Here is a 20,583-nt window from a genome sequence, read left to right on the forward strand (position 1 = left end):
CCATGAGAGTGATGCCATAGCTATTATCTGTCACCCCAAATCAACAGACTAAGAATATGGATCATCACAGAATTCAGCAGTGACAAATTCACCCTTGAGCACAGTGAAATATCTGCTGATTTGCAAACACTATTTTCATATTGGATTTACAGTTGCCAGCTGTACAAACACAAGAGGACAGGAATGGAAGGCATGAGTGAACCACGCCTTAGAAAATGTATACTAAACTTAACTCTTTGTAACTTAATTCCTCACAAATATGTTCACATTCATTTTCACAGAATTAATTAAGTTCAAATTATGTTCCTGGCAAACAACAACAACAACAAAAACCAATAATTTCAGGGTTGACTCTCTGATGCAAAGTTGCTGAATGATGAATACATCAGTATTTCCTTAGATGCACTAACAATCTTAATAAATTGCATTTAATTAGTATTTCATCATATAACACCCTAAGTTGAATCATTGATTAATAACATTCCCACTAGAGAATGATGATACAAGTTTTGCAGACTTTGACTAGGAGGCCATTTCCCTGCCAGTCCCTTGATCAGTCTTATGTCCCTATAGTAGGCTGAATAATAGCCACCCGCCCCAAGATATTAAGACCTAATCCTTGGAAACTGTGCATGGCAAAATCTTCACAGATGTGAGTAAGTATGGATGTTGAGATGAACAAGTAGAGATATTGAGATGGGGATATCCTCCTGGATTATCAGGGTGGGCCCCAAATGTAACATATGTCCTTTATAAAAGGCAGGCAAATAGAGACTTGCCAGACACAGAGGGTCATGTGAAGCCAGAGCAGAAAGAGATTTGAAGATGCTGACCTTGAAAATTGGAGTGATACAGTCATAAGCCAAGAAATGCTGTAGCCCCCATTAGGGCCAAAGAGACAGGAACATATTTTCTCCTACAAGGTTTACACCATGATACTGTGATACTATTGTGGACTTCTGGCCTCTGGAGTTTTAAGGGAATTAAGTGCATGGTTTTAATCCACCAGGTTTGTGGTAAGTTGTTACAGTAGCCATAGGAAACTAATATGGTGCCACATTCTTTCCCTAAGAGATTGGAGAACTGAGATGTAGGGCCAGCTTAATTCCAACAGCTGAGGTATCTCTGAGTGTCACTGTGTTCATCACTGATTCTCTCTTGAGACACCTGGAATTTTCATGCAGACAAGTGACCCTTTACCAACTCTTTATTCATGCCCAGCGGAGTGGCTGAGCATATAGGAAATACACATCTCAGGCTGTTATTTAGGATCCTTTTATACACTCAAATCACCACATTTAGTACTAGATGTAAGTACAAGAGAATGTAAATCACTTTAAAACATTCAATCTGTGATTCTTCCATTTATTCATTTGGTCATCTAGTAATTTAGTTTACTCTGTGCCATTAACTGTGTACTTTTAGAAACCCAGAAATGATTCAGACTCACAGTTCCTTACCTCTACACCAAAATCCAGTTAAATATCATTTAGTGAAAAGATTACACAGAAAAAAAATCTTACTTTTCTTGCTTAAAGGCCTTTCGTAAAATCTATTCTCATTTATAAATTGTTTCTGGGCATAATGAATGAGGTAATTTGTTTCTTCCTCTCCTACAATAGCTAAACAATTTCTGGACCCAGAAGCCTAATATGTTGCATTCATGAAATATATATAACCTCACCAAGTTTGCTCTTTTTAAATGATTTCAGATGATGCCACTATCTGTATTTGTACTTCCAAAATGCCCATTGCACTATGTATTTCAGTATATACATATGAAAAATAAGAATTATAATAGCCCTTATCTCATAGAGTCGGTATAAGGACATTCTGAGATACACATGTAAAGCAGATAGTACACAATCTCTCATTAAGATAAGTAGCAAGACAGGTTGTTGCCTCTTACTACTCTCTTTCAACATCATATTGGAAGTTTTAGCTAGTGCAATAAGACAAGAAAAGTAAATAAAAGGTATATATATTGAGACAGATGATATAAAATCACCTTTGTTTATAGATGACATGATTGTTGACATAGAAAATTCACCCCCCAAAATCCAAGAACATCCTAAAGTAAGTAGCAAAGTATGTATTGCATTATATTTTCTCTTAACATACAGACTACACTTTTAAAAGTGTAGTGAGAGGAGATTGACAAACCAAATTATAGAGCATGTGTAAGCAAAAATAGCAGTGACTGAGGAACATAAAATAATAAAGATACAAAACTTAAACAAGTCTTGTTTAATTTTTTGATGATAAATGGGAATTAAGTACTTTATACTTGATTTAAGGACCTTCGTTGTTGTTGAGAGGGAAAAGGGAGTCTCTCCTACATAGAACATAGAGGCAAGGAAGACTTAAATTATAGTAGCTTAAATAAGAAGAACATTATTTCTTGTGTACAAGTAAGATCTGGATAGTCCATATCTGAATAGCATTTTTTCCAAAGTCCTCAGAAATAGGCTCTTCAACTCACTGTTATGCTATCCTTAGAGTGGTTTATTGATTTATTTTTTTGTCCTTATGGGACAAGGTGGTGGTTAGAGCTCAAGGCATTGCATCCAATTTCCCAGAAACATAATGGAAGATGGGATAAAGAGGAATGGGGCAAAGGAAGCTTTCTTTAAGGAAGTTTATTGCAATTGCATGATACTTCCATATTTTTGCTGTTGGTAAGATATTAGTGATATGATCACATCTAGCTGCAAATTAAACTAAGAAACATGTCTAAGAGCTCAGTGAAAAACAAAGCTCTCCTACTACAGATTAAGAAGAGAAAATTGTCATGGTAATTTCCTAAAAGCTAGCTCTTAGTGGGTTCACACATCAATAATGCATACTGGTCTAGCCTTCCTGAGTATCAAAGACTGCAATGTAAAAAGATGTGGCTATTTACAATTTTAGTTTGGTAATAAAATCCAGCTTCCTTCCTTGATTCTGATCAACTCTTCCCAAAGGAGACCTAATATTTATTGAGTTCTCACTACTTAAGAAGATAGGAATCAAGCATAACTGGATTAAAATCTCAGCTCTTCTACTTACTAGCTGTGAAACTTTGAGCAGATGTGTTAAGCTTTCTGAGCTTCAGTTTTATCCATACAATGGGTGTGACATCAATACCTAAGGATGTTAATATTAGATACCAATCTATATGTGAAATACCTGAAATTCAGGTGCAGTAATACCATGAATAATAATTTTCCTCTGTTCCCTCCTCTTCTAACAACATGATCCTTTCTTAACTGAAGGCTACTCTCTTATTCTGTGTGTCTACATCCCCAGCTCCTACCAACGTCTGTTTTTCCTCTCTGATTTGAATTTCTTCCAGCCTGTTCACATGGAGGAGTAGCCCCAGCATACCAGCAGTTCCTGTGCTAATGTGCAAAGCAGGAAATCCACTATAGAAAGGAGAACATCCTAGCACATGGAGAAATATTCAGAGCATGCATAGTCATACCTCAGACTCCATTGAATATAAATACAGATAAGCACAGGGATAGCATTTCATTTTTATGATTGTCATCATTAAACCTTAAATGTCCTAGAAGAGCTAAAGTAAATATGGTCTCTTTTGAGTAGTTCCATGATACAGACTGACAGAGGAGGACCTGCCTTTAGGTGTCAAGCTCCCACCTAACTGGACCCTCTTTTCTCTCCCCAAGCTTGTCCTTGCTAAGAACATTTCATTTTGTCTCATTAGTCATAAGGTTCCCTAGCAATGATTTATTTTAGTAAATCATTTAGTAAAGCAGTCATTTATTAAGGCTGCCATAACAAAGTACCATAGATGGGGTGGCTTAAAACAATAGGAGTTGATTCTCTCAATTTTGGAGTCCAGAAGTCTGAGATTAAGGTATCAACAGTGACTGTGTTCCTTATAAGACTCAGTAGAGTTCTTCATTGATGCTGTTCACCTTCTGTGAAGGCTGGAAATCCTTGTTGTGCCTTCACTCATGGCTGCATCTCTTTACTCTGTGCCTCTGTTGTCACATGCCATTCTCCTTGTGTGTCTCTATGTCTCTTCTCTTCTGTAATGACATCAGTTATATTGAATTAGGTCTCACCCTAGTGATCTTGTCTTAAGTTGATTACATAAACAAAGACCCTATTTAGAGGTAAGTATGTATTTACTAGTACTGACAGTTAGGATTTCAACATCTTTTGAGGGGACACAATATAATCCTTAACATTTGTATTACAGAATTTTGTTAAATTAAAAATAAATTAGGATAGATACAAATTTAACCATGTGCAAATTTCACTACTTGTAATCACTTTCCAATAACCTTGATTAGCAGAAAAGAGTGGTGGGGTCAGGTACTGGCTACCCTAGAGAAACTCAGGGCCCTGGGTGAGATTTGGGTGAGTGTCTTGAACATGAATGTCACAATTGTCAGGTATTTCCCCCCAGGTGAGAGGGTTTCCTTCTGCTTAGGGGTGAAGCTGGGGTGTTCAAGGGATGAATCAGCTAGGTAGTTACATAGGTGATGGAAATCAGGACATGGATTGTGTAGGCTCCTGTGTGAATATGTGTGTGCTTAAGGGTGACTGTTTATGACTGTCGGTTTGTGTATATGTGACAGAATGTACACACATGTGAATGGTTGTGTTTTTGTTTCTGAGAAAAGGAAATAATGGGAACATTAAGATACTAACAGCAGTCAGGAGGTGGGTGAGGAGAAAGGACTGTTGCAGGAACAGACCATCTAACTATAAAGCTAGAATGTGACTTTCTGGTGAAAGGGAACACAGAAGATTGTACAAAATTAGAAACGTGAAAGTCTATGCCAAGTCTATATTGGGTTGCCTTATGCTTCTCTTCCTCCATTATTTAGGATGAATGGCTATAGGCCAGATCCAATTGTAGTTTTTGTCTCTGACTTTTTTTTTTTAATGAGAAACAAACACTAGTATTTTTCATTTTGTCATATGTGGAAGACTAGATCCCCTCCTCCCTCTTGGTTCATGCTCTAATATAAGAACCGCCAAACAGATTGAGATCAATCTTGCCAACAAAGTTTTTACTATGAAGATGAAAATTCACAGAGGGAAATTTTAGTCTGAAAATGTGAGGTAGTTAGATAGCTATCAAAAGTAGAAATCAAAATTTTAACGCCTGGACAAATTTTGTGGGAATTATTTTATTTGCCATTAAGGAATGTCAAGCTGTAGAGAAACTAAGAACTTGCTTGGGGACGTAGTACCCGTGAGTGAACCATAATCTTTACTTACTCAACTGATTCTTACTTTATTATCAAAATCCTTTAATGTCACATTTAAAGTTTTGACTCTAATGGAAATAATGTGAAAAAAAGTTGGAATAGAAAGTAAAACTAGCTTTGAAGCTATTTTTCCTAGAAAAAAGTATTGTAAAAATTCTCAAGAACCTGGTATATGAAAGGAAGATTAATACCCTATAGCTTTTTTTTTTTTTGTCAAATGAATAGGAATCAGAATATGGTGTACTGCATATAGAAGACACTAAATAAGAACTTGTTAATGATAAGTAGTAATTTGAAACCTGGAACAATTTAGACCAAAAAGAATATTTGTATACCAGATTTGATTTTCTAAAGATGGTCACAATTGCATGACCTCTATTAAGAGGCTGAGTCCATGTGTCCTCCTTCTCAACTTGAGCAAAATTTTGTCACTTCCTTGACCCTTAGAATGTGGTAGCAGTGATGCTGCACCACCTCCAAAGTTAGGTCATAGAACGTGATACCCGACCTTTGGTTTTCTTCTTTCTCTCTTTATATGTCTATCTCTGTTTCTCTTTCTCTTTCTCCTTTCTTGTCTTTCTTCTCCTTCTTCCCTTTTCTCTCTCCTCATTCCTCTTCTCTTTCTCTCCCTCTCCCACTCCATTCTCTCTTTCTCCCTCTATCTATGTCCATGTCCTTGGAATCTCGTCACTGTGTTCTGAAGAAGACCAGGTCATGTAGAGGGTCTGTGTGGATGAGCAACGTTCCAGTTTACTATACAATTAGGCCTGTAAATGACAGCCAGCCACAGTGGCTGTGCCCTGATTGATGAGCCCTCAGGTGATTCTAGCCACCAGCCTGCGAAGTCCTCCAACTGAAACCCAAGATCCAATACTCTGTATGAATATCTTATCCATAGGAACTTATTTTTGTTGTTTTAAGCCATTAATTTTTGGAGGTAATTTGTTACGTAACAATAGCTTATTTCTTGGGAGGATTCTAAGATGCTACTATATGACCTATCTAGGAAGGTGGGAGATGTTGCTTCTTTTAGAATTATCTTGCTAGGATGGTGTAAGAGATCTTGGTTCTGATTCTGCTTCTTGGCCCCAGGTCCCATCATTGCTTGGTTCAGCCTAGACTCTCATGGGCTCCTCAAAAGAAGAATCTCAGTTATGATTAGAGTTCCACAGTCCACTATCTACACACTTTTTCAGGGGGTCACATAGATTACTTACCTTAATTTTTTGCCAACCATGCATACACTAGCACTTCTGAAACTTTAATGTAATACAAATAACCTGGGTATCCTTTTAAAATGTACGTTCTGATGTAATTGTTCTGGGGCTGTGGCCTGAGTTTCTCCTTTTCTAACTAGCTCCCAAGTGATGCTGAGGTTGCTGGTCTGTGTGTCTCACTTTGCATGTAAAGGGTATAGAGGACTGTCTGGATAAAGCAACATTTTGTGAAAAACTCATTCCCCAGGAAGGAAATCAGGAATGACTCTCACTGTCACTGAGCAGCCACAAGGCAATAAGAACCTTACTAAATGTTTCATATATATCAGCTCTAGTCTTCAGAACATTTCTTGAAGATAACTACTGTAATCCAACTTTAACTGAAGCAATGTTCCCAGAGGCGAGTGGCAGAGCCAGAACTCAAACCCAGGACTCACTACAAAATCGTTCCTTGCCATCATGCCATCTGTCCTTTAAATGTCCGAAGCCTATGATTGGTGCTGGTTTTCCTTCATTTTGAATAAAGAGATGCCCATGTAACAGTGCTGTCCAAGTCAACTTTGTGCAACAATAGAAATTGTTTGTCAGCTTTTCATCACTGTGATAAAATACCTGAAAAGAATGACGTGGAGGGGGAAAGTTTCCTTTTGCTCATGGTTTCAGAGATTTAGTCCATGGTAGGTCAACGCTATTGCTCTGGGCCCAAGATGAGGCAGCTCATCATGGTGAATGGCCAGGCAGAGGGAAGCTGCTTAGGACATGGCAGTTGGGAAGCAGAGGGAGAGAAAGATGGGACTGTAGGTAAGATGAACCTTCCAGGGGAACACCTTCAGTGGCTTACCTCCTCCAGCCATGGCCCACCTCTCTACAGTTACCACTCAGTCAATTCAAACTGATGTGGACTGATTAAGTCACAGCTCTTGCAATCCAATTACTTTACTTCTGAGTGCTCCTGCATTAACAGAGGCACTTTGGGGGGACACCTCAGATCCAAATCATAACAGAAATGTTTTATATCTGTCCTGTCTATATAGTAGCTGCATGTGGCTACAAAGATTGAAATGCAGCTAGTGTGATAGAAAAAAAATGAATTTTAATTTTATTTAATTTTAATTAAAAAATGTAAATAGCCATATTTGGCTAGCGATCAGGACAAGTGGCTAATTTCTGGTGTCTGCCAAATAAGATGACATGGCCCTATAGGAAGGATCCTGGGGTGACCCAGGTGACCAAGGTGCGCCCTATGGGTATGTGTGCTATGACCACTTTTAAACATGAAACATTTTAAGTATTTTATACAATGTTGATAATTATCATCCTTCCCTGTTTCCCTTTTCCTGTATTACACTGCATCAAATGACTTTTTTTTCTTTTGGATTCATATCAAGTAAACAGAAGTTCTAACCATAAAGCAAAATGTTTTGAACAACTAATAATAAAAAATATATATAAAAAAAAGGTAGAGAAAATTTTAAAAATTTTAAAAGGAGAAAGATATAAAGAGGAATCAACACCGATTCAGGGAGGAGAATGTGGTAGAGGAGATTCTAAGATACTGGAAGAGCAAATGGAAACCAACCTTTTATTCTTTTAGGGTGTGGGGGAAAGAGTGAAAAAGACATGTTCAGAGGTTTCCCCTTCCTCTTGGGAACTTTAACAATTAGAATGTTTTCATATTAAGAATCATCCTCTCTCTAGGAATAGTGCTGGCTCCTCTGGGTTGGGACTTGGACTACCTTTCTGGGGCTGATCTTTGCCTATCCCCAAGATCCCTCCAGTGTCAGGAGACTGCTTTTGTCCACACCTGGGTCCTGCTTCTTGCCCTATTTGGGGAATTCATCTGGCTTGGCCTGTGCCTTCAGGAATTTACCCCCACCCCTCTGAGCAGAATCAAAGGCCTATGAAAAAAAATTGAACTCGGACTCCATTCACAATATCCTCCAAAAAAATAAAATACTTGGGAATCAACCTAACAAAAGAGGTGAAAGATTTATACAATGAAAACTACAGAACCCTAAAAAGAGAAGTAGAAGAAGATCTTAGAAGATGGAAAAATATACCCTGTTCATGGATAGGCAGAACTAACATTATCAAAATGGCGATATTACCAAAAGTTCTCTATAGGTTTAATGCAATGCCAATCAAAATCCCAATGGCATTTCTTGAAGAAATAGATAAAGCAATCATGAAATTCATATGGAAAAATAAAAGACCCAGAATAGCAAAAGCAATTTTAAGCAGGAAGTGTGAATCAGGCGGTATAGCGATACCAGATTTCAAACTATATTACAGAGCAATAGTGACAAAAACAGCATGGTACTGGTACCAAAACAGGCGAGCGGACCAATGGTATAGAATAGAGGACACAGAGACTAATCCACAAAGTTACAACTATCTTATATTTGATAAAGGGGCTAAAAGCATGCAATGGAGGAAGGATAGCATCTTCAACAAATGGTGTTGGGAAAACTGGAAATCCATATGCAAAAAAATGAAACTGAATCCCTTCCTCTCGCCATGCACAAAAGTTAACTCTAAATGGATCAAGGAGCTTGATATCAAATCAGAGACTCTGCGTCTGATAGAAGAAAAAGTTGGCTCCGATCTACATATTGTGGGGTCGGGCTCCAAATTCCTTAATAGGACACCCATAGCACAAGAGTTAATAACAAGAATCAACAAATGGGACTTACTTAAACTAAAAAGTTTTTTCTCAGCAAGAGAAACAATAAGAGAGGTAAATAGGGATCCTACATCCTGGGAAAAAATTTTTACTCCTCACACTTCAGATAGAGCCCTAATATCCAGAGTATACAAAGAACTCAAAAAATTAGACAATAAGATAACAAATAACCCAATCAACAAATGGGCCAAGGATCTGAACAGACACTTCTCAGAGGAGGATATACAATCAATCAACAAGTACATGAAAAAATGCTCACCATCTCTAGCAGTCAGAGAAATGCAAATCAAAACCACCCTAAGATACCATCTCACTCCAGTAAGATTGGCAGCTACTATGAAGTCAAACAACAACAAGTGCTGGCGAGGATGTGGAGAAAAGGGTACTCTTGTACATTGCTGGTGGGACTGCAAATTGGTGCGGCCAATTTGGAAAGCAGTTTGGAGATTCCTGGGAAAGCTGGGAATGGAACCACCATTTGACCCTGCTATTGCCCTTCTCGGACTATTCCCTGAAGACCTTAAAAGAGCATGCTACAGGGATGCTGCCACATCGATGTTCATAGCAACACAATTCACAATAGCTAGACTGTGGAACCAACCCAGATGCCCTTCAATGGATGAATGGATAAAAAAAATGTGGCATCTATACACAATGGAGTACTATGCAGCAATAAAAAATGACAAAATCATAGAATTTGCAGGGAAATGGATGGCACTAGAGCAGATTATGCTTAGTGAAGCTAGTCAATCCCTAAAAAACAAATACCAATGTCTTCTTTGATATAATGAGAGCAACTATGAACAGAGCAAAGAGCAAGAGCAGGAAGAAAAGACTAACATTTAACAGAGTCATGAGATGGGAGGGAAAGGGAGAGAAAAGGGAAATTGCATGGAAATGAAGGGAGACCCTCATTGCTATACAAAATTACATATAAGAGGTTGTGAGGGGAATGGGAAAATAAACAAGGAGAGTAATGAATTACAGTAGATGGGGTAGAGAGAGAAGAAGGGAGGGGAGGGGAGGGGAGGGGGGATAGTAGGGGATAGGAAAGTTAGCAGAATACAACAATTACTAATTGGGCATTATGTAAAATTGTGGATGTATAACCAACGTGATTCTGCAATCTGCATTTGGGGTAAAATTGGGAGTTCATAACCCACTTCAATCTAATGTATGAAATATGATATGTCAAGAGCTTTGTAATGTTGTGAACAACCAATAAAAAAAAAATTAAAAATTTAAAAAAAAAATTGAACTCGGTATCTTTTCTTCCACTTATATAAGAACATCTAGTGAAACTATAGCAAACATTCATCAGCATCAAATATTTTTCCTCTCAAACAGATCATTCCCCTGGGTCACATTTTCTGATTTTGCTCTTCTTCAGATTTACCTGGACAGTTTCCAAGCTTTGAGATATCCAACGTGGCCGATATTGGCCCTGCACTACCTCACTGTTTCTCTTTCTCATGACGATAGTCCACAACTTTTCCCCATTGAAGCAAGAAAACAGCACAACCATGATCTCATCTCTGTTCTCAGGCTGGAGCCACTTATTACGATGGCTCTGAAAGGTCCTCTGCCTTGTGCTTTGGAGATCCCAGGGCTAGATCTCTGGGGTCACCTTGACTAAACTTCTGTGTGGCTGCCTCAGACTTTGCTGCTTGCCTCTTTGTCCTTGTTCCTCCAAGGCCCTGTTTCTGGGAGTCACCTTTTTCTTTCCTATTCCTGTCTCATTCCACATTCCTCCTGGCTTCATGAATTCTCCAGGCAAGGTGTCTGCTCGCACCTTCACCTCCTTTGTCATCCAACACACTCGTCTCTACCTATCCTATCCCTCGACCTGGCAGGTTCTGTTAGCTAAGAATTCTGTCACGCCATCCCGTTAGGTGTCCTATTTTCCTTGGTTACACATCCCTTGTAAAACAATGAACCAACCAGTTTGGAAAAGTCTTCACTGAGCCCTGATTGGTGATCTAGGTCAATATTTCTAAAGACCAGTCCACTCTCAGGAGTCTGATGCTGTGTCAAAACTCCCTGGCAAATTTTTGAAAAATGGAGATTCCTAAATCCACATCCTGACTCCTGAATTAAAGGAGACTACCTATTTGTAATACAGGTCCCAGGTGATCCTGCTGATCCAGGTGTGGGAAACATTGGTTTCAGGCATCTTAAGTTCTCTCACACTCATCTGATTCCATACGGCTATCGGGATTCTCATGTTGAAATCACTCTTGTAATGGTGGTTCAGTTAGGAACTGAAGCCAGCACATTGCCCTGGGGTGGAGATGAGGGACATTCACCTGCAAGCCAACCCACAGGTCCAGGTACTCTGACATTTGATGGTGTCAGCAATAAGGAACTGCAGACATTTTTGTTTGTTTATTTGAGGGGTAGGTGTGCAGGGATTTGGGTTAATGATAGCACTGAGAATTGTGTTGTAAGTGAACAATTAAGGAAGCATTTAACTCAATTATCATCACCATCAACAAACACCCGTTGAGTGTCTACCTTGTATAAGATACCGGGGCTTGGTAATCGAGCCTCAAAAAATAAACACCTTCACCTGGAGTCACTTACAAGGCAGGTGGGAAAGAGCACACAAGGTGCAAAGGATGTGCTGACACAGTCATTTTCCAAAGAAAATAGGAATTTGCTAGTTTCAAGCTTATTATCCTCTGAATGCATTCACTATGGAATTATTAAGAGGCTATGATGTATCTGTGCTGAGCCAAGAGTAGGGAAAGTGGAAATGATACAGAGATGAGCAGTGGTGGTCTCATTATAGGGGGAATGATACAACTACCAAACAAGAGGATCAGGGCTAAACAGAGAAACAATAATCCATGCAGGTCACAGAGAAGGGAGTGCTTTTTCTATGAAGTTCAGAAAACTAGTTGTTTTTTATCACCCCAAAATGAACTATGTACCAGGAACTATACTAGTCACTTTAAATATGTTACTTAATTTTATTTGTTATTCCTTAGACTCATTATTAGATATGTTTTTAATCTTCATTTTACTTGTTGCATGGATCCTGCTTTCTGGTAACTGGTGCTTCCTGGAGAAGAGAAAAAAGAACTCTTCTGCAGAACCCAAGCAACCATTGAATACATGAATTTGCAGAAGAGGCCTGGAGTGCTCAGGTGTACAAAGGACTTAAACTCAAGTGGGAACAACGAGAAAACATTCAGGAGAAAACCCTTGGATGTCTGGCCCACTAGGTTGATCCAGCTAAAGTCTTTGCCAAGGTTTAAGGTTTGGAGAACACACAGAGTTTCTGGATACAAATGTTTCCTGTATTTAAAATTCCACTAAGTCTAGTGTGATGGCACATGCATATAATGGCAGCTACTCACTTAAGAGGCGGAGAAAGGAGGATGCTGAACAACAAAGGGAGAATCCCTTTCCCACCCTGTCTTAAAAAGAAAAAAAAATTCACCACAATCTGGAAAGAAAACTCTGGGATTTAATTAGCATTGATTGAAGAGATCCTTGATTGGCCAAAATGTATGAGTACTTTCTGTGAAAAGCTCTGTTAAACACTTGTGATGGTGCCCACTAGTCTAAGTAAGGATCATCAAGATGATGACAGGGATGGTGGTCCATTTTCATCCTACCTGGCAGCATGACTGCTCAAACTGGCACTGAAAGAAAGTCAAATAAAAGTCAGCAACTGTCAGGTGGCTAAGATAACAGTGGCAATAATGATAAAGGCAAAATTCCAGTCTCCAAGTGAGCTTTGTGGACAACCTGGGTCTGGACTTAGAATTAGTGATCAACAATCTTTCTTAAAAGTACCCAAAGTACTTGGGGGCAGGGGAAATCTTTTTTTTTTTTTTAAACTGAATTCGTTCTAAAGTAATTGGTGAAGGGAAAAAGTAGTCAAGCTAGCTCAAATAGGGAATTATGTGTTAAATACTTACAGTTTTATTCTCAACCTCGTGGAACTTGAGCTCTTTGGGCAGCACACAGATAGGACAAGTGAGTTATTGCTCATTTCATAGAACCAGGAAACAGCAGAGCTAGTATTCAAACTCAGATTCTTTTGACTACAAATCTATTTCTCTTGGGAGATGACACTTTATTAGGGGCTTTAATTCAATTAAAGGCAGGCCATTCCAGAGATAGGTGTAACTAAGCTTGCAAAGACAGGAAAAAATGACAGAGTGTTTGGGAGAATAGGCCACACAATTTGTAATTCAGGGAGGCAGGTGATAGATTGCATAGGGGAGGTTACAACAGGTGAGGCTGGCAAGGCCGTGTAGGGGCAGCTCTGCGCCCTCTGAGGGCAGAACTTCTCAACCTTTCTTTAGTTACCCTCCCACCTTTGGATAAATACAAATATCTAATTTCTTCATTTACAATTATTTGAAATATAAAATACAGTAAATAGTTTGATCAGAAAATGTATAGCAATGAAAAATTTTAGAATATGAGATTTGCAATGACTGTGTTCTTGGGTCCGTCTAGTATTTTCTGTCTCAACTTCCTGGAGGTAGACTTGTGGAATCAGGATGATCAGGAGGAGGCCATCACACCTCTGAGAGGAGGGGAAAAGGAGTAGATTCAAGAGCCACTTTAGAGGAAGAAGAGATAATAGCTGTCACAGGCAAGAACTATTAGATTTCAAATCACCTTGACTATTGAGGACATTTGCTTTGATTTAGGAAGCTGCAACATACTGAACCTAGTCCTGGCATTTGATTCTTAGTTCAGGAATAGCCAAAGGAAGTGAATTTTAATCTTGACAAATACTCTGCTGTTCACACCAATGGGTTTTGTATCAAAATGAGGGAATCCTTAACTGTAACAATGGCAATAATGATAAAAGGAGAAATTAAGATGCATGAAACCAATGCTTCCCACACCTGGATCAACAGGATCACCTGGGACCCTCAAAGCAACTAGACTCTCTTTCCAGATGCATTTTGATGATACATTTTATGATGCTATCTGCTAATGTTTGCTTGGCTCTTACTGTTGCTAGGAACTGTACTTTGCATGTTATCATCCCACCAATCCTTACAACTTCGTGTGTTAGATGCCATTATCATCTTCATCTGCAGCTCAGGGAACAGAGGCTCAAAAAGAAGCAATCTGCCAAAGGTCACACAACTGTGAAGTGGTAGACTTGCAATTAGAACTCAGGTCTGTGTTCTCCAAGGGTGGTAGAAACTACTCAGAGAAGAGCTCAGGAACTTGCAGAATGGGCTGGGATGTGGTGGTATCCTCATCTATGACCAAGGCAGGGGATATGGGCAGTATCAAGGGCAAGTGGCCCCTGAGGTCAAGATGAGACACCTCTGCAGGAAGACTCTTGCTTCTGCTAAAGGCACCCTGCAGTCTTTTGACTTGGTTGGAGAAGGCAACACTCAGCTCCATTTTCAACAGCTTCCTCTTAATCTGTTTGTCCAACTGAGATCCAGATGGTATGGGGAATAAGTCTAGGTGCTAGCCAACCGCAAAGCTTATTCCTGAATTGCCTGATAGTCTCCCAAAATTGACCATAGAGATGGGGTAGAGAGCAAAGCCAGGACAGTTGTGGAAAAAGTCTCAGAAAAAAAGCAGAGGACTCCTAACACCTTTGAGTCAGCATTTCTAACCATTAAAGGGATGCTGCCTTCCCTAAGTTGTGTTAAGTACACTCTTAGTGCTTGCTTTCTTAAAAAAAATTGTTTTACTTGTTAATGGACCTTTATTTAATTTATTTATTTATATGCAGTGCTGAGAATCTAACCCGGTGCCTCACACATGCTAGGCAAGTGTTCTACCACTGAGATATACCCCAGTCCTTAGAGCTTGCTTTTTAAAAAAGATGTTTATTTAAGTGTAACTTTGAAAAACAGTGCATGCTCTCTTGATTTTAGAATTCAAATATGAAATCTGTAAGCATCTTTTAAATGGAGAATTTTCAAAATTTAATAACTAGGTTGCAAGTATAAAAGAAAAGAGTTATAAATGATATTTAATCACAACTAATTTCTTTTCTCCCAAATGACATGAACTTCAGTCTTGCTAACTACAGGGTGCAAGTTTGTCTTGTTACCTATGGCAACCTTTACTTATGCTGGATTCTGGGAAAAAAATACATCATGCATGTTTGTGCGAAACTTGATAAATGAAGTTATTTTGAACTTAATACATGTCCTTCAAAGAGCCATTTGCAGATTATTCCTAATAATGCTAGGACCTAAATTACTAAGGTTTGAAACTACATAAAATTCTTATGAAGGCCTTTGGCTACTGTCAAGCTCAATTCTTCATATATCTGGAGCCTGAATTTAGATCATACAAATCCCAGTTACAATCCAGTGATAACCAACCTCAGAGTTGTGACATATGTCCCTAGAAATTAAAAAGAAAGACACAATCTCTGAGACAGTTGAAACTTGTTACCACTTAACTGGCAGAAGATGAAATTATGCAATGGTAGAACAATGAATCCCAATCCATATTTCTCTAGAAGAGGAAACTAGGCAAGAATGGAACAACTATGAGGGTGGGAGGGGAGTAGGTAGTGAGTGTCCCAGGGTTGACCGCAATGACAGTGCTTAAATTTTCCCAAGTTGGAAAAAATGGACAAAGTTCTGCACCACCCAAAATGAAGTCAGATGAAGCCCATCATGTTTTAACTATGTGGTGATGCTTTCTTTAGAAAGGGTCCCTGAAGAGGATACAAGAAAGAACAGTTCTGCCCGCAGGCCCAATCTAATGCTGGCTTTGACAGCTCCTGTGGGCTTGTATGTGACTATTTACTCTGAATAAATAATGGAACAACATTCTTTCACAAGGCTTGCTAATTCTGCAGCCTTCTGAGAGACACGTTACCACAAATCCAAACCTTCTACATTGAGATCTAGAATTCCAGCAAGGAACTGCTCAGTACTTGTCATATCACAATCTTTGTTCTATTTCCCTTTTCCATTTTTTTTGGTTGCTTGAATATATTTTTCCCTGTTGCATTTAGAAGAAAGGTTGGGGGAATAAAATATTTGCAAAGAATTGTAGAGAAAAGATTGACGCCTACCTCTGTCTTTCTCATGAACCTAGCTGTTCCATGTTGAGTTTCCAGAGATACCTTCTATGAGTTATTTGGGGCAGATGGGATTAGCAATAGATGAGTCTTTTTCATTGGATGATGCAGTAGGAAAAACTGGAAAATAGCTGGAAAAGAGCCAGCTTCTCCCTCCACAGGTGGAGTTCTCAAATTTCTCACCTTGTAGTCACTGCAGGTGTTCTCACTGAGATGAGAGGTGGAGTGAAATTGAATGCATATTCCTCCTTTGCTGACCTCTCAAGACCTGTTACCTCTCATGGCCCACTCCCTGGGCCCATGGAAACTCTCTCTCTCTTGCTTATTACTATACCCATTGGAAATTGAGCTCTGCATCAATAATACTAAATCAACTAAGGAGAAAGACTAGAAAGAAAGACAAAAAAAGAAGTGGGCCTTCACTTTAACAATGGTTAGACTTCAACTTGAAAACAGATGGAAAGAAATATAGACTGGTTACCAAGAATAGAGAATGCATAAAATTGAATTTGTTAAATTAGGTACACGTTTTTAACGTGACATACTTGTAGCCTTCCAAATGATTCTCTTTACTTAGATGCTAAGGAAGGGAAGATTTTTTTTTTTTTATAAATTTTTTCATTTGCCAAGTGTTATCTGCAGAACCACAGATATGGAAAAGATGTCTATTGGCTTTCTCAGTGACTGCCTTATGTGTCTGCTCCACCGCCAGGCCATAAACAACCGAAGGGGACAGTGGGTCTCAACCACTGTAATATATTCAGGGGTTTGTGCATGGAAGACACAATGAATGACTCTTCAATGAGTGAAGAGATGGATGGATTAGCAACAATGAAGATTGAAGAGTTAAGAACTAATAATAGTAGCAAATGCATACACTAATTATTACGTGCATCCAAAATGGTGACATTCAGGTAACTAATACTCCTTTACGATTTACACTGAGGTTCAGTTTTAGAAACAAGTGATGACAGCAAGAGTGAGGGGCAAAGTATTCAGTGAAGCCAAAGTATCAGGACCAATAACGCAGAAGTTAGTTTTTGGAGGCTCAAGTCAGTCATTTGCAGGGAGGTATTAAAAATAAATTAGTAGTAAAACATTAGATGCTCTCCTGCATCATCTCCTTTTCATTCAACCATTTTCTTTATGAAAGTTAGACACCCACAGGTACTATCTTAACAGTGTGAAGTCATTGAGTTACCAAGAGTCACTCTCCTGGGGTTGATCATTTATTCATTCATCTAAAAGATATTTTGCCACTTCTTGTAAGTCACTATACTAGCCTTATGGAACAGAACACAATCGCAGCATATAGTCTTGCCTCTTGTAAATTAATCAGGGAGAAAATATATAAGCATATGAAAAACTGAGGTAAACAATAATGGAAATAACATAAAAAAGACATCAGAAGATAATATGTCATCACAAACCTTAAGAAAAACTCTGTGCAGCCCCCTCAAATATACAAGATTACTGTAGAAGTCCTGTTCTGTAATATCAAACTGTTCACCTGGTCAAGGTTAATGGACCAGGTGGAACCTAAATAAATGGACCCAGAGTGGAACCTAACCAAATTTGACCAATCAGATCCTGACATCTGACCAAAATAGATCAATCAGATCCTCTTCTGGAAATTTGGAATTGGGTATAACATTCCAGTTTAGCTTTGTTGACCTTTTTTTTAATAAAGTGATGCAAACATTGGTAATAGTCACTTTCTACCATGAGGAAGAGAAGAAAATCAGTTGATTTGAGGCAAAAGAATGATACTAATGTAATTAGGGATGTAAAGGAAAGAGGAAAGAAGGGCTTTTTGGCTCCCTGATGGTCCCCAGTTCCTAGTCTTAGAAGTTCCAAGATTCGGTTTTCTCCCTGTCCCTGAAGCCCATGAGACATTTCTGCATCCATATAAGAGTACATTTATATTGTTTCTACAAAGAACAACTCCACCTTTAACAAGTTCATTTGATATTGGACAGGCCTGTATCACTGAAAATCAGGGAATTGTTGGACCAACTTTGGAATGCTTTCCTAATCCCTTTTCCCCCTGCCATCTGTGTTTACTAGTACCTCCCATCTCAAATCATCTCAGAGCCTGCATCCTTCCAATTTCCCTCTCTTTCAGCCTCCAAAGTGCACAGGTACTTCATCTGTTTCATCTTATATAATCCTTACAATAACCCTCCTATGAAGTAGATGCTATTATCTCTATTTTACAGGTGAGTTTAACATGCATAACAATAGAATAACTTACCCAACATCACATACCTAATAAGCAATAGAGCCACAACATAAACTGAAGCAAGGTGATTCCAGAGTACATCCTCCAAACCACTAAACTCTCATTTTTGCTGGTATAGCACAGGGAACGTTACAAAGGATGATCTTTTCATCAATATTTAAAAATGTTAGGCTGTTTATGGCCTTTCTATTGTGCTATTTCATAAGGCATGACCCTCCTGACAGACATAAGAGAGATGCTCTCCAATCCTACCCCTGTTGCTGGGTGTACTAGAACTCCAGCTTTCTTATACTCCCTTGCAGTCAAATTGGAGATATATGTTGGGTGCTGGCCAAAGTAATGAGGGCAAAAAAGTGAGATATGCTATTTCCAGCCCTGACGTGAACATCTTTAGGTAATTTCTTTGCTCCTTCTTCCATGTAGATATATGCTGTGGACGATCATGACAGAAGCTATAAGAAGCCTGAATTCCTGATTCATCACATGGAAGAGAACTACCTCCGACAGTCATCCAACCCTTGAAACAGACATCAATCTTTTCAAACAATTTGAGATTGTTTGTTAGAGAGGATGTCAACTTTTCCTTATTGATCCACTTACTGAGCTCCAAAAGTTGGATGAGCAGTGGCGGCAACCAAACACGTTAGGCACTTGGGTACACATGCAAAGATTACTTTTCCAAAAGTTGGTTCCCTTTTCTAAAAATAGAAACCCGGTTTGTGCTATTAATGAAAGTACTGATAATACTCTCAAAAGATACTCAGTCCAGTGCTTCTATGGTTACTAATAGCATGTCTCAAGAGGGTCTTCCCCGCAGCCAATGGTGTACATCTTTCCATGGTTTCCTTGGAGCATTTCTTAGATTGAGGGGTCAGCTTCTTCCTGTGTATATAGGGACAGAGCCCAGTTAGAGTCAGGAGTTATATTTCTGAAAAGAATGCTTCAGGGGCTGGCTCCAACTTACATAAAGGCTGTATTTAGTTGCTTTTGTTAGGAACAAAAGGGATAAAAGTTTGTTTACTTGTTTTTGACTTATACACACTGTGGCTATTCAGTTTCTCTTTTCGTCTCTTTCTTTCTCTCGGCTGTCTCTCTGATTGAAACCAGCTGGGGTTCTCTACCACTGAGCTATATCCCCAGCTCTTTTTTACCTTTTATTTTGAGACAGGGTCTCACTAGATTGCTCAGGCTGTCATCCTATTTGAAATCCTCAGGCCTTGGCTTCCCTAGTTACTGGGGTTATGGTCATGCACCACCACACCTGGCGGGGGCAATTCAGCCTTCCCCATTCCTGCATTTTACAAAGGGGAATTGCTATTATTCAAATGGAAATTTTCTAGCTTGGGAAAAGAGAGGAAGATGTAACCAAGTAGATCTGTTTAAGGATAAACCCTTATTTTTTGTGGGCCTACTGATGGAGCTACTAAATAAAATCTAAGTTTCTTTATGTTAGAAAATCCAAATTGGAAGTTGATGAATTTCTTTGGGGGAATAGCCAAAAATATGCAGTGAAAATTGCTAAATTTAATATTTAATTTCATAATTAGCTCAAAGGTCAAGGTTTATTTTAAATCAAATTTATAAACTTTAGAAAAATGAATTTGTCATACTTCTAGATGATTTCAGCAGTCACTGTATGATTTTGGTTGGTTGTCATTTTACAAATACTGTCTTTCCCAGTACAAAAGCCTTTCTTCCTAACTACCTGAGGATCAGGGAGACATGGGGCTAAAATCTATACTTTAGTTCTATTTCTAGTGTTTAAATTGAATGACCAAGGATACCTACCATTCCTTTAAAATGCACTGAGCTGACAAGATAGTGACACAAAATTCAAGGACATGAGCTCTAGAGGTGTCATGCTCAAAATAATCGGTGTCTATTGTTTTTCTATATTATTATTCATTCAACTAGTATTTCCCAAGTACCTTGATACACAAAGCATTAAGTGGGACAAACTATGGACTGTCTATTGAAATAATTTATTTATAATTTTCTGTCACTGCTGCTAGAACAAACCTGGCTTTAATATACTGCAAGGTGGAATTGAGAATCTGGCATATATTAGGTGCTCAATAATGCTTGTTGAATGAATATATGAGTCCATTTTTAAATCTGAGATCCTATGGAAATGGTAGCATCAACTTAATATCTGCTTTACCTAAGTCTGTGTT

At 38.7% G+C, this 20,583-nt stretch overlaps 1 long non-coding RNA gene across 2 annotated transcripts in view; it reads left to right on the top strand.

Annotated features, from left to right (window-relative positions):
• Positions 1-20,583, top strand: part of LOC120885601 (uncharacterized) — a 220,967-nt gene that overhangs the window by 138,638 nt on the left and 61,746 nt on the right. Inside the window, exon 4 of one of the 2 annotated variants that reach the window (XR_013423262.1) lies at positions 18,833-19,466. The exons of the other annotated variant lie outside the window; for it this stretch is intronic. This is a non-coding gene — a long non-coding RNA (uncharacterized LOC120885601). Of the gene's footprint in view, positions 1-18,832; positions 19,467-20,583 lie in introns of those variants that run through there. 2 annotated transcript variants of the gene reach the window in all.

Source organism: Ictidomys tridecemlineatus, chromosome 1 (assembly GCF_052094955.1).
Source record: "Ictidomys tridecemlineatus isolate mIctTri1 chromosome 1, mIctTri1.hap1, whole genome shotgun sequence".
Taxonomy (NCBI): domain Eukaryota; kingdom Metazoa; phylum Chordata; class Mammalia; order Rodentia; family Sciuridae; genus Ictidomys; species Ictidomys tridecemlineatus.